The following is an 11,816-nucleotide window of genomic DNA, read 5'->3' as shown; positions in this document are numbered from 1 at the left end:
TAAAGTAGAATTATATACTTGTCAGAGGATCTCCAACAAGAAAGCTTCCCTGGTGGCTCAGAGGGTAAAGCGTCTGCCTGCAATGTGGAAGACTGGGGTTCAATTCCCTGAGTTGGGAAGATCCCCTGGAGGAGGAAATGGCAACCTACTCCAGTACTCTTGCCTGGAAAATCCCATGGGTGGAGAATCCTGGTGCAGGCACAGTCCATGGGTCACAAAGAGTCAGACACAACTGAGCGACTTCACTCTCACTTTCACTTTCTCCAATAAGAACTCCATATACATAATTGTAAACATCACTGTCCTCTTTCTTAAAGTTATTTTAAACATCTTTTATAGACTGTTTCCACCCAAGTTTATCACCATTCAATGCACAAAAATTTGTTGAAGACCCCATATAATGGAGTGACTTATATATTGATATACTATGATAGCATGTCCTCTGTAAGAATTATTATATCCAAAAAGAATTCATTGGCTATTTTATAAATGAAAATCAAGTACCCTAGAATCCTGTGTTTAGCTAGGGGTGATATGATACATATTACAACTCTCCAAGATCCTTTATATCCTCTGAGCAAGCTTGCCTGCCATCTGCTGCAAACCTGCCGGCCTGGCCTCCATGGTCTCTCTGGTTCCTATCTCAATGCTTCTGCCCAGGCTCTTTCCCCAAATACATACTGTTCTTTTCTCCCTTCAGCTCCACCCACCCAAACTCACTCTTCCTCTGCAGTTCCATATCCAACAGGAAGGTATATATTATCACTTCATGAGACACTCATCTCCCTCCTCTGAGCTCACATACACTCTTCTAAACAATGCCTTCATTTATTTCATTTACTCAAAAATGTTACATCTTACCTCTTTGGGAAATATGTGGACGTTTGGTAATTACCAACTGTTGCCTTGTATTATAGTTTTCTGTGTCCCCATCTTATCTTCCCTTATTAGATCTTACACGTTACTTGAGTGCAAAGGATGGGCATTTTCGGTCACATGATGCATAACACGTACTAAGTGGATGAGCAAGTTTGCCTTCGGCATGGTGGGAGGGCTCACAGAAGGTGAAGCATGTAAGCAACATGTGATTCAGTTATCAAACAAGTGTCTAATCTAGTCGGGTGTATTTTGTTCACCAGATTTCCCTTGAACAATTTTTTTTTTAATGTGCCTTCTGCAGAGGATGAATCATGAGCCCTCTAAGAAATAGCAGATGAAGCAGTGCATTCACAGAGTGCATAAAATAAGTTTTCAAACCTCCAGCTACTGGTAATTGTCAATCATTTTAAAAAGTCTATCAATTTAGCTCACATGCTGCTAGAACTCTGTGTGCTTGAATATCCCTAAGGACCATATATTCCTGAGATTATTGTGTTTATGGATCTCTCAAAAGCATGGAAGAGACCTCACGGAGGCTTGTTAAGATAACTAACAGTAACCAATATCAGACAAGGAAGGGTAATGGCACTAGACCATTTGTCTTTCAGTTTGGAGGAGAGAGATTGATGGTGCTTCCCCAGGATCACTACAGGCTGCAACGCCCATCGTAAGAACTGGGATGTTTTATCAGCACATCACCACCTGTGGTTGTTTAAGAAACAGAGCCTTGTGCCAGAGAACAAGAAAACAGATGTGGGTATGACAACCTGTGTCCTCAAGGTGTTCATGGTGTTTGGGGTAGGATTCCTCCTGGTATAGGTCCCTCTCCTGACACAGGTCTGTGCAGAACAGGGCTCCCTGAGGCTTGTCCTCACTCAGTCCCAGCTGGCAGGTGGTTGCCAACCTCCTTCCCTCTGTGGAGGTGTCTCCCAAGACTGTGGATCCTCTTCCTTCCCCTCTCCACCTGTCTTCTCTGAGAGCTCATCTGTTTGCAGTGCTTCTTCTCTCACCAGGATGCAAATGACTCCCAAATCTATTTCTCTACTTTGCATGTCTATCTCTCTACATCACAGGGTACTTACTGCATGCTGTTGGCAGGCAATCATTACTCAGTAAATACTTGCCGCCTGATTGTAGAATAAGATGGAAGTAATCTTCTTTCGGGTAAATGCATCAAGGGTTTTTCTGGGTCAAGATGGCCTTGCCCTTCCGAAATTCAAAACTAGAGAGAAAAGGAGGAAATTACTATAGGTAAACTCCTTAGAGGAAAGGACTGTATAATTTTTGTTCAGTATCTGCTGTTTTATCAGCTGAGCATTGCCTTCTTGTTCTGGAATTGCTCCCTCTCCCTCCATTTAACATTCAGAAGAACCATGTTACCCTGTGACCCAGAAGATAAACAAGCGTGAAGTGAGTAGTCATATGGGCTTCCCTGGTGGCTAACTGGGCATTTGACCCAAACTAGGTTAAGGGCCCCCTACCCTGGGATTTTTTAACTTGGAACTAAGAGGCATTCTCCTCATTTAATGTCTAAAACTGGTAAATATGAAACTTCAGGGATGTTTTCCTTCATCAAGTCAGTAACTTAGGAAATGTTTGCTAAACATCTACTATGTGCTAAACACGTTGCAGTGAAGAACCAGAACAGAAGTGTGACTGTTAGTAAAGAAAGACAGAAGATAAACAAGCGTGAAGTAAGCAGTCATATGGGCTTCCCTCGTGGCTCAGTGGTAAAGAATTTGCCTGCAGTGCAGGAGACGTGGGTTCAATCCCTGGGTTGGGAAGATCCCCTGAAGAAGGAAATGGCAACCCACTCCAGTATTCTTGCCTGGGAAATCCCATGGACAGAGGACCCTGGTGAGCTACAGTCCATGGGGTTGCAAAGAGTCAGACACGACTTAGCGACTGAGCACAAACACAAGTAGACATGAGATTTCAGATGTGATAAGCCAGAAATCCACTGTCTAAAGAAATCCCTGCATGATTACCTACATAATTTTCACTCAGACTAGGCAAGAAAGAAAACAAAGCAAGAATAGAATGCTCATCGTGACACATGCCTATTTCTCCTTATCTTTGCTGTGGTTTTTTTTTTAACATGAAAACAACAGTAGTAAAAGTAACTATAGTAACGACTCCAACACAGTGAAGTGGTTTAAGGTGTCCAGCAAGTTATTCAATACAGTCAGTATCTCACTTAATCTGTACACCTGCCCTTTGTGATAAACACTGAAAATTAGCCTGATTTTATAGACTTTATAGATGAAGAAATTGATTCATAGAGAAATCCAGTATACAGTCAGGGAACAGAGTGAACAGTAGAATCCCACACTAGAACCCAGGCTGCCTCCCACCAACATCCTGGCTTTTACCCCTCACTGTGCCATACTGATACTGAGCAGCCTCCACATCCAGAAACCATGATGAATAAAGGACATCTTGCCTCAAGGAGCTCACAGCCCAACCGCGGAACAAATCCATCAGTGGACAAGTGTGATACAATAGCTGTTATCACACAGACAAAATTTTGTGGGACTATAGAAAAAAACTATAGTTGCAGTCCATGGGGTGCAGGAGGGCCAAGAGGAGCTACTCCACGTTCAAGGTCAGGAGGGGCAGCCATGAGGAGATACCCCTCATCCAAGGTAAGGAGCAGCAGCTGCACTTTGCTGGAGCATCCATGAAGAGATACCCCACGTCCGAGGTAAGAGAAACCCAAGTAATACGGTAGGTGTTGTGAGAGGGCATCAGATGGCAGACACACTGAAACCATAATAACAGAAAACTAGCCAATCTGATCACATGGACCACAACCTTGTCTAACTCAATGAAACTAAGCCATGCCGTGTGGGGCCACCCAAGATGGATGGGTCACGGTGGAAAGATTTGACAGAATGTGGTCCACTGGAGAAGGGAATGGCAAACCACTTCAGTATTCTTGCCTTGAGAACCCCATGAACAGTATGAAAAGGCAAAATGATAGGATACTGAAAGAGGACTCCCCAGGTTGGTAAGTGCCCAACATGCTACTAGAGATCAGTGGAGAAATAACTTCAGAAACAATGAAGGGGTGGAGCCAAAGCAAAAACAATACCCAGTTGTGGATGTGACTGGTAATAGAAGCAAGGTCCGATGCTATAAAGAGCAATATTGCATAGGAACCTGGAATGTCAGGTCCATGAATCAAGGTAAATTGGAAGTGGTCAAACAGGAGATGGCAGAGTGAACATAGACATTCTAGGAATCAGCAAACTAAAATGGACTGGAATGGGTGAATTTAACTCAGATGACCATTGTATCTACTACTGTGGGCAGGAATCCCTTAGAAGAAATGGGGTAGCCATCATGGTCAACAAAAGAGTCCGAAATGCAGTACTTGGATGCAATCTCAAAAACTACAGAATGATCTCTGTTTGTTTCCAAGGCAAACCATTCAATATCACAGTAATCCACGTCTATGCCCCAACCAGTAATGCTGAAGAAGCTGAAGTTGAATGGTTCTATGAAGACCTACAAGACCTTTTAGAACTAACACCCCAAAAAGATGTCCTTTTCATTAACAGGGGACTGGAATGCAAAAGTAGGAAGTCAAGAAACACCTGGAGTAACAGGTAAATTTGGCCTTGGAGTATGGAATGAAGCAGGGCAAAAGCTAACAGAGTTTTGCCAAGAGAACACACTGGTCATAGCAAATACCTTCTTCCAACAACACAAGAGAAGACTCTACACATGGACATCACCAGATGGTCAACACTGAAATCAGATTGATATATTCTTTGCAGGCAAAGATGGAAAAGCTCTATACAGTCAGCAAAAACAAGACTGGGAGATGACTGTGGCTCAGATCATGAAATCCTTATTGCCAAATTCAGACTTAAATTGAAGAAAGTAGGGAAAACCACTAGACCATTCAGGTATGATCTAAATCAAATCACTTATGATTATACAGTAGAAGTGAGAAATAGATTTAAGGGACTAGATCTGATAGACAGAGTGCCTGATGAACTATGGATGGAGGTTCATGACATTGTACAGGAGATCAAGACCATCCCCAAGAAAAGGAAATGCAAAAAAGCAAAATGGCTGTCTGAGGAGGCCTTACAAATAGCTGTGAAAAGAAGAGAAGTGAAAAGCAAAGGAGAAAAGGAAAGCTATAAGCATCTGAATGCAGAGTTCCAAAGAATAGCAAGGAGAGATAAGAAAGCCTTCCTCAGTGATCAGTGCAAAGAAATAGAGGAAAACAACAGAATGCGAAAGACTAGAGATCTCTTCAAGAAAATTAGAGATACCAAGGGAATATTTCATGCAAAGATGGGCTCGATAAAGGACAGAAATGGTATGGACCTAACAGAAGCAGAAGAAATTAAGAAGAGGTGGCAAGAATAAACAGAAGAACTATACAAAAAAGATCTTCAAGACCCAGATAATCACGATGGTGTGATCACTCACCTAGAGCTAGACATCCTGGAATGTGAAGTCAAGTGGGCCTTAGAAAGCATCACTATGAACAAAGCTAGTGGAAGTGATGGAATCCCAGTTGAGCTATTTCAAATCCTGACAGATGATACTATGAAAGTGCTGCACTCAATATGCCAGCAAATTTGGAAAACTCAGCAGTGGCCATAGGACTGGAAAAGGTCAGTTTTTATTCCAATCCCAAGGAAAGGCAATGCCAAAGAATGCTCAACTACCGCACAATTGCACTCATCTCAGACACTAGCAAAGTATACGCTCAAAATTCTCCAAGCCAGGCTCCAACAGTACGTGAACTGTGAATTTCCAGATGTTCAAGCTGGTTTTAGAAAAGGCAGAGGAACCAGAGATCAAATTGCAAACATCTGCTGGATCATCGAAAAAGCAAGAGAGTTCCAGAAAAACATCTATTTCTGCTTTATGGACTATGCCAAAGCCTTTGACTCTGTGGATCACAATAAACTGTGGAAAGTTCTGAAAGAGATGGGAATACCAGACCACCTGACCTACCTCCTGGGAAACCTGTATGCAGGTCAGGAAGCAACAGTTAGAACTGGACATGGAACAACAGACTGGTTCCAAATAGGAAAAGGAGTATGTCAAGGCTGTATATTGTCACCTTGTTTATTTAACTTACATGCACAGTACATCATGAGAAACGCTGAGCTGGAAGAAGCACAGGCTGGAATCAAGATTGCCAGGAGAAATATCAATAACCTCAGATATGCAGATGACACCACTCATGGCAGAAAGTGAAGAGGAACTAAAAGGCCTCTTGTTGAAAGTGAAAGAGGAAAGTAAAAAAGTTGGCTTAAAGCTCAACATTCAGAAAACTAAGATCATGGCATCTGGTCCCATCACTTCATGGAAATGGATGGGGAAATATTGGAAACAGTGGCTGACTTTATTTCGGGGGGCTCCAAAATCACTACAGATGGTGACTGCAGCCATAAAATTAAAAGACACTTACTCCTTGGAAGAAAAGTTATGACCACCCTAGATAGCATATTAAAAAGCAGAGACATTACTTTGCCAACAAAGGTCCATCTAGTCAAGGCTATGGTTTTTCCAGTGGTCATGTATGGATGTGAGAGTTGGACGGTGAAGAAAGCTGAGCGCCGAAGAATTGATGCTTTTGAACTGTGGTGTTGGAGAAGACTCCCTTGGACTGCAAGGAGATCCAACCAGTCCATTCTAAATGAGATCAGTCCTGGGTGTTCATTGGAAGGACTGATACTAAAGCTGAAACTCCAATACTTTGGCCACCTCATGCAAAGAATTGACTCATTGGGAAGGACCCTGATGCCGAGAGTGATTGGGGGTAGGAGGAGAAGGGGACGACAGAGGATGCGATGGCTGGATGGCATCACCGACTCGATGGACTTGAGTTTGAGTAAACTCTGGGAGTTGGTGATGGACAGGGAGCCTGCCTGGCGTGCTCTGATTCATGGGGTCGCAAAGAGTCGGACACGACTGAGTGACTGAACTGATAGAAAAAACTGCATGGGGGCTTCCTTGGTGGCTCAGTGGGAAACACTCTGCCTGCAGCTCAAGAGACACAGGTTCGATCCCTGATCCGGGAAGATCCGACATGCCACAGAACAATGAAGCCTATGCACCACAGCTACTTAGCCTGTGCTCTCGAGCTCAAGGACCCGCTATTACTTTAGACTGTGTGCCCTAGAGGCCATGCTCCACAAAAGAAGCCACCGCAATGTGAAGCACCACAGCTAGAGAGTAGCCCCTATTCTCAGCAACTAGAGAAAACCTGCAGAGAAGGCAATGGCACCCCACTCCAGTACTCTTGCCTGGAAAATCCCATGGATGGAGGAGCCTGGTAGGCTGCAGTCCATGGGGTCGCTAAGGGTCGGACACGACTGAGAGACTTCCCTTCCACTTTTCACTTTCATGCGTTGGAGAAGGAAATGGCAACCCACTCTGGTGTTCTTGCCTGGAGAATCCCAGGGACAGGGGAGCCCGCTGGGCTGCCATTTATGGGTTCGCACAGAGTTGGACATGACTGAAGTGACTTAGCAGCAGCAGCAGCAGAGAAAACCTGTGTGCTGCAACGAAGACCCAGCACGGACAAAAATAGATAGGTTTTTTTGTTTTTTTTTTAAAGAAAACTGTGTGTGGACTGTTATTCTCAGCTCCACTGAACCCTCTGGAGTCATCTGAAGGCCAAGCCCACTTACCTGCTGGCAGATCAGCTCTGACCTAGTCGTATCTGCTGCTTCTTCAAAAGACAGGATGTTGGTGAAGGCCCTTCTGGGTGAAGTGTGGATGTGGTGGTTCATTTCTGCCCTTATGTCTGGAACAAGATGTCCTTGGTGTCCGCTGAAAATACGAGAGATAAAGAAGCATGTCTTATGTCCACCTCCCAACCTAACTCATCTTTACAACTTACTTAAAAGAGGGCACATGGGAATGTTCTCAGGATTTCCTCCGGGCAAATGTGCTGGTACAGCCAGTGCTGAAAGATGTGTCACTCCAAATATGAACTCAGCATCAAATGGGAAAGTGCTTCTTAACTCTCCACTCCATGCAAAATTATATTCCAAACTCCATGAACCTTACTGGGATTTTTCATTTCTTTTTTCTTTCTTTCACTTTAACACAGTACATTTCTACTAAATTGACTGCCAGTGAATTAAAGAGAGGATGGCCAGAATGGACAGTTTCCTCCTTCAGTCATTCACCTCATTCTCACGTTTCTCGACCCTCCGGTTTGGCCTTCCTACTAGAAAAAACCCAGGTCAGGAATTCTGTCTGCTAGGGCCCGGAGCAGAATGAACTGCTTCTCAAAGAATCCACAGCCTGTGGCCTGAGCAGCAGCCTGCAGGGAAAAGGGTGGGGGCAGGAAGAGGGGCCAGGAAATGTAGCAGAAAAGTGGGTTAGGAAGGCGTCTTTAGAGTTCTCTTAGAAGCTAAAGTGCTGGAAATTGAATGTCAGAGCCCAACCAGGTTTTCCTTCCCCAAGGGCACCTTTTCTCATCTGGAGAAATATTAAGTTCATTTCGACACTGCTCTCCTGGAATTCACAATTGATATCAGTTCAGGGAACAGTACAAACCCAGGACAGGTCCCTCGTCTTCTGGGTCTTCCCAGGCCCCTCTCCAGGCAGGGTGCATCCTGCTCTGTCCCCCTAACACAGACTCCACACATTCCTGAGCCCTCAAGTTTCCTCTACATTCCACCCTACCTTTCCATGCTCGGCCGTGCCTCTGGCTGGGTTACAGAAGTCTACTCACAAGAATATATATAGTCAATAATGCGGTGATACCTTTGTATGGTGACAGACAGTAACTAGACTTTTCGTGGTGATCACTTTGTAGTGTATAGAGGTATCAAATCACTATATTGTTCACCAAGAACTAACATAGTGTTGTAGGTCAATTACACTGTAAAAGAAACAGCCAAACAAACTCACAGAAAAAGAGATCATAAAGTCAGCCACTGTTGCCACTGTTTCCCCATCTATTTCCCATGAAGTGATGGGACCAGATGCCATGATCTTACTTTTCTGAATGTTGAGCTTTAAGCCAACTTTTTCACTCTCCTCGTTCACTTTCATCAAGAGGCTCTTTAGTTCTTCTTCACTTTCTGCCATAAGGGTGGTGTCATCTGCATATCTGAGGTTATTGACATTTCTCCCGGCAATCTTGATTCCAGCTTGTGCTTCTTCCAGCCCAGCGTTTCTCATGATGGCAAATAGATGGGGAAACAGTGACAGCTTTATTTGGGGGGGGCAACAAAATCACTGCAGATGGTGACTTCAGCCATGAAATTCAAAGACACTTGCTCCTTGGAAGGAAAGTTATGACCAACCTAGACAACAAATTAAAAAGCAGAGACACTACTTTGCCAACAGTGGTCTATCTAGTCAAGGCTATGTTTTTTCCAGTGGTCATGTATGGATGTGAGAGTTGGACTATAAAGAAAGCTGAGTGCAGAAGAATTGATGCTCTCGAGCTGTGGTGTTAGAGAAGACTCTTGAGAGTCCCTTGGACTGCAAGCAGATCCAACCAGTCCATCCTAAGGAGACCAGTCCTGGGTGTTCATTGGAAGGACTGATGCTGAAGCTGAAACTCAATACTTTGGCTACCCTGATGTGAAGAACTACTTAATTTGAAAAGACCCTGATGCTGGGAAAGATTAAAGGCAGGAGGAGAAGGGGACGACAGAGGATGAGATGGTTGGATGGCATCACCAACTCAATGGGCATGAGTTTGGGTAAACTCTGGGAGTTAGTGGTGGACAGGGAGGTCTGGTGTGTTGCAGTCCATGGGGTCCCAAAGAGTCAGACACGACTGAACTGAACTGAACTGATAATTGACTTTATGCCAGAGAAATGCTGACAATTTTACCTCTGTTGTCTCATGTTTTCCATATAGGAAACTGTATCTTATGAAGTAACTTTCTGTGGCTATTTAATCATTATGTAACAGAGAAGAGACGTAACTGCAAATCTCTGAGGCAGATCCTCTGAGCTTAACCATTATCAACTGCCTGGATATCAACTGCCTATAACCATTCTCTATAGAGTAGCCCCATTCAACCACAATAGAGTTCTTAGGGAGAGAATACAGGTTTCAAGTCTTGTTAATACTAGGACTGATTTTCTTTTTAGTTTCTTCATGCTGCTGCTGCTGCTAAGTCACTTCAGTCGTGTCTGACTCTGTGTGACCCCATAGACAGCAGCCCACCAGGCTCCCCATCCCTGGGATTCTCCAGGCAAAAACAATGGAGTGGGCTGCCATTTCCTTCTCCAATGCATGAAAGTGAGAAGTGAAAGTGAAGTCGCTCAGTCGTGTCCGACTCTTCTCGGCCCCATGGACTGCAGCCTACCAGGCTCCTCCGTCCATGGGATTTCCCAGGCAAGAGTATTGGAGTGGGGTGCCATCACCTTCTCTGAGAGGGATATAAAAGAGAGAACAGTGAGGAAGATTTGGGGGTGGGGGTGGTGTAGAACTCAGTCTCAATTGTACAGATCTTGAAATGAAGGCTAGTTCATCACCTCCTTAATTTGGGAAACAAAATCCATAACATTCATTGCAGGCTCCCAAGGTGTTAGAATCCAGAGTAACATCTAAAAGCAAAAAAAAAAAAAAAAAAATTAGATTCAAAGCAATTGTTTTCCACCAGCTTCATTGCCAAAACAATGGCAGGGATACAAACTACTAGCAAGGGAGAGTTAAGTCGTCATCCTTGTTGTTCAGTTGCTGCGTCATGTCTGACTCTATGATCCCATGTCATCCTATGCAGCATGACAGGCTTCCCTGTCCTTCACTATCTCCCAGAGTTTGCTCAAACTCATATCCATAGAGACGTGATGCCATCCAGTCATCTCATCCTCTGCCATCCCCTTGTCCTCCCGCCCTTGATCTTTCCCATCATCAAAGTCTTTTCCAATGAGTCGGTTCTTCACACCAGGTGGCCAAAGTGTGATCTATTAACTTGATACAGCATCACACAACCATGAAAATAGTAATTATGAAGACTAGGAAAAGGCACAGGAGAATGCTTGGAATTTTACCATATAATGTTATCTGATAAAATACAGCGTCATGTGTACCTTATAATGACATCTGCTTAAAATATAAATATATATGAAAGTGAAATGCAGAAGTTAATGTAAAATGAGTTAAATATTTGAGCTCTGCATGATGGTAGGATTCTGGGTCATATTCCATAGATTTTTTAAAAAGTCCTATTATTTTGACTGTCAAACAACAGAATTAAATGTCCAAATACACTCTGGACACTGTCTGGGGGAGTTCCATGGAAGAAAAGGCAATGACTAAGCCTAGATAGCATACTAAAAAGCAGAGATATTACTTTGCTAACAAAAGTCTGTCTAGTCAAGGCTATGGTTTTTCCAGTGGTCATGTATGGATGTGAGAGTTGGACTGTGAAGAAAGCTGAGTGCTGAAGAATTGATGCTTTTGAACTGTGGTGTTGAAGAAGACTCTTGCAAGTCCCTTGGACTGCAAGGAGATCCAACCAGTCCATCCTAAAGGAGATCAGTCCTGGGTGTTCATTGGAAGGACTGATGCTGAAGCTGAAACTCCAATACTTTGGCCACTTCATGCAAAGAGTTGACTCATTGAAAAAGACCCTGATGCTGGGAGGGATTGGGGGCAGGAGGAGAAGGGGATGACAGAGGATGAGATGGCTGGGTGTCATCACCGACTCGATGCACATGAGTTTGGGTGGACTCCAGGAGTTAGTGATGGACAGGGAGGCCTGGTGTGCTGTGATTCATGGGGTCGCAAAGAGTCAGACACGACTGAGCAACTGAACTGAACTGAAGCACATGTATTTTTCCTCACCATTATTTCCCTGCCCCATAGACACAAGGGTAAGACTAACAGAAAATCAGCACACGTAGTATTCAGAATAGGTTGCTCTGTTGCCCACATGACATATCTATATATTACGTTTATCTGATGCTTTCATAAAGCA

General features: G+C 43.8%; 1 long non-coding RNA gene across 1 annotated transcript; it reads right to left on the bottom strand.

The window, feature by feature from the left end:
* Positions 1-841: 841 nt before the first annotated feature.
* Positions 842-10,750, bottom strand: LOC139185668 (uncharacterized). Its single transcript, XR_011569160.1, has 3 exons — positions 10,369-10,750; positions 7,548-7,689; positions 842-2,101 (listed from the first exon to the last, which is right to left on the bottom strand). It is a non-coding gene; the product is annotated as an uncharacterized lncRNA (long non-coding RNA).
* Positions 10,751-11,816: the final 1,066 nt, after the last annotated feature.

Source organism: Bos indicus, chromosome 11, assembly GCF_029378745.1.
Source record: "Bos indicus isolate NIAB-ARS_2022 breed Sahiwal x Tharparkar chromosome 11, NIAB-ARS_B.indTharparkar_mat_pri_1.0, whole genome shotgun sequence".
In the NCBI taxonomy this organism is placed as follows: domain Eukaryota; kingdom Metazoa; phylum Chordata; class Mammalia; order Artiodactyla; family Bovidae; genus Bos; species Bos indicus.
The sequence above is the reverse complement of the archived record's forward strand: the minus strand, read 5'-3'. Positions and strand labels throughout refer to the sequence as shown.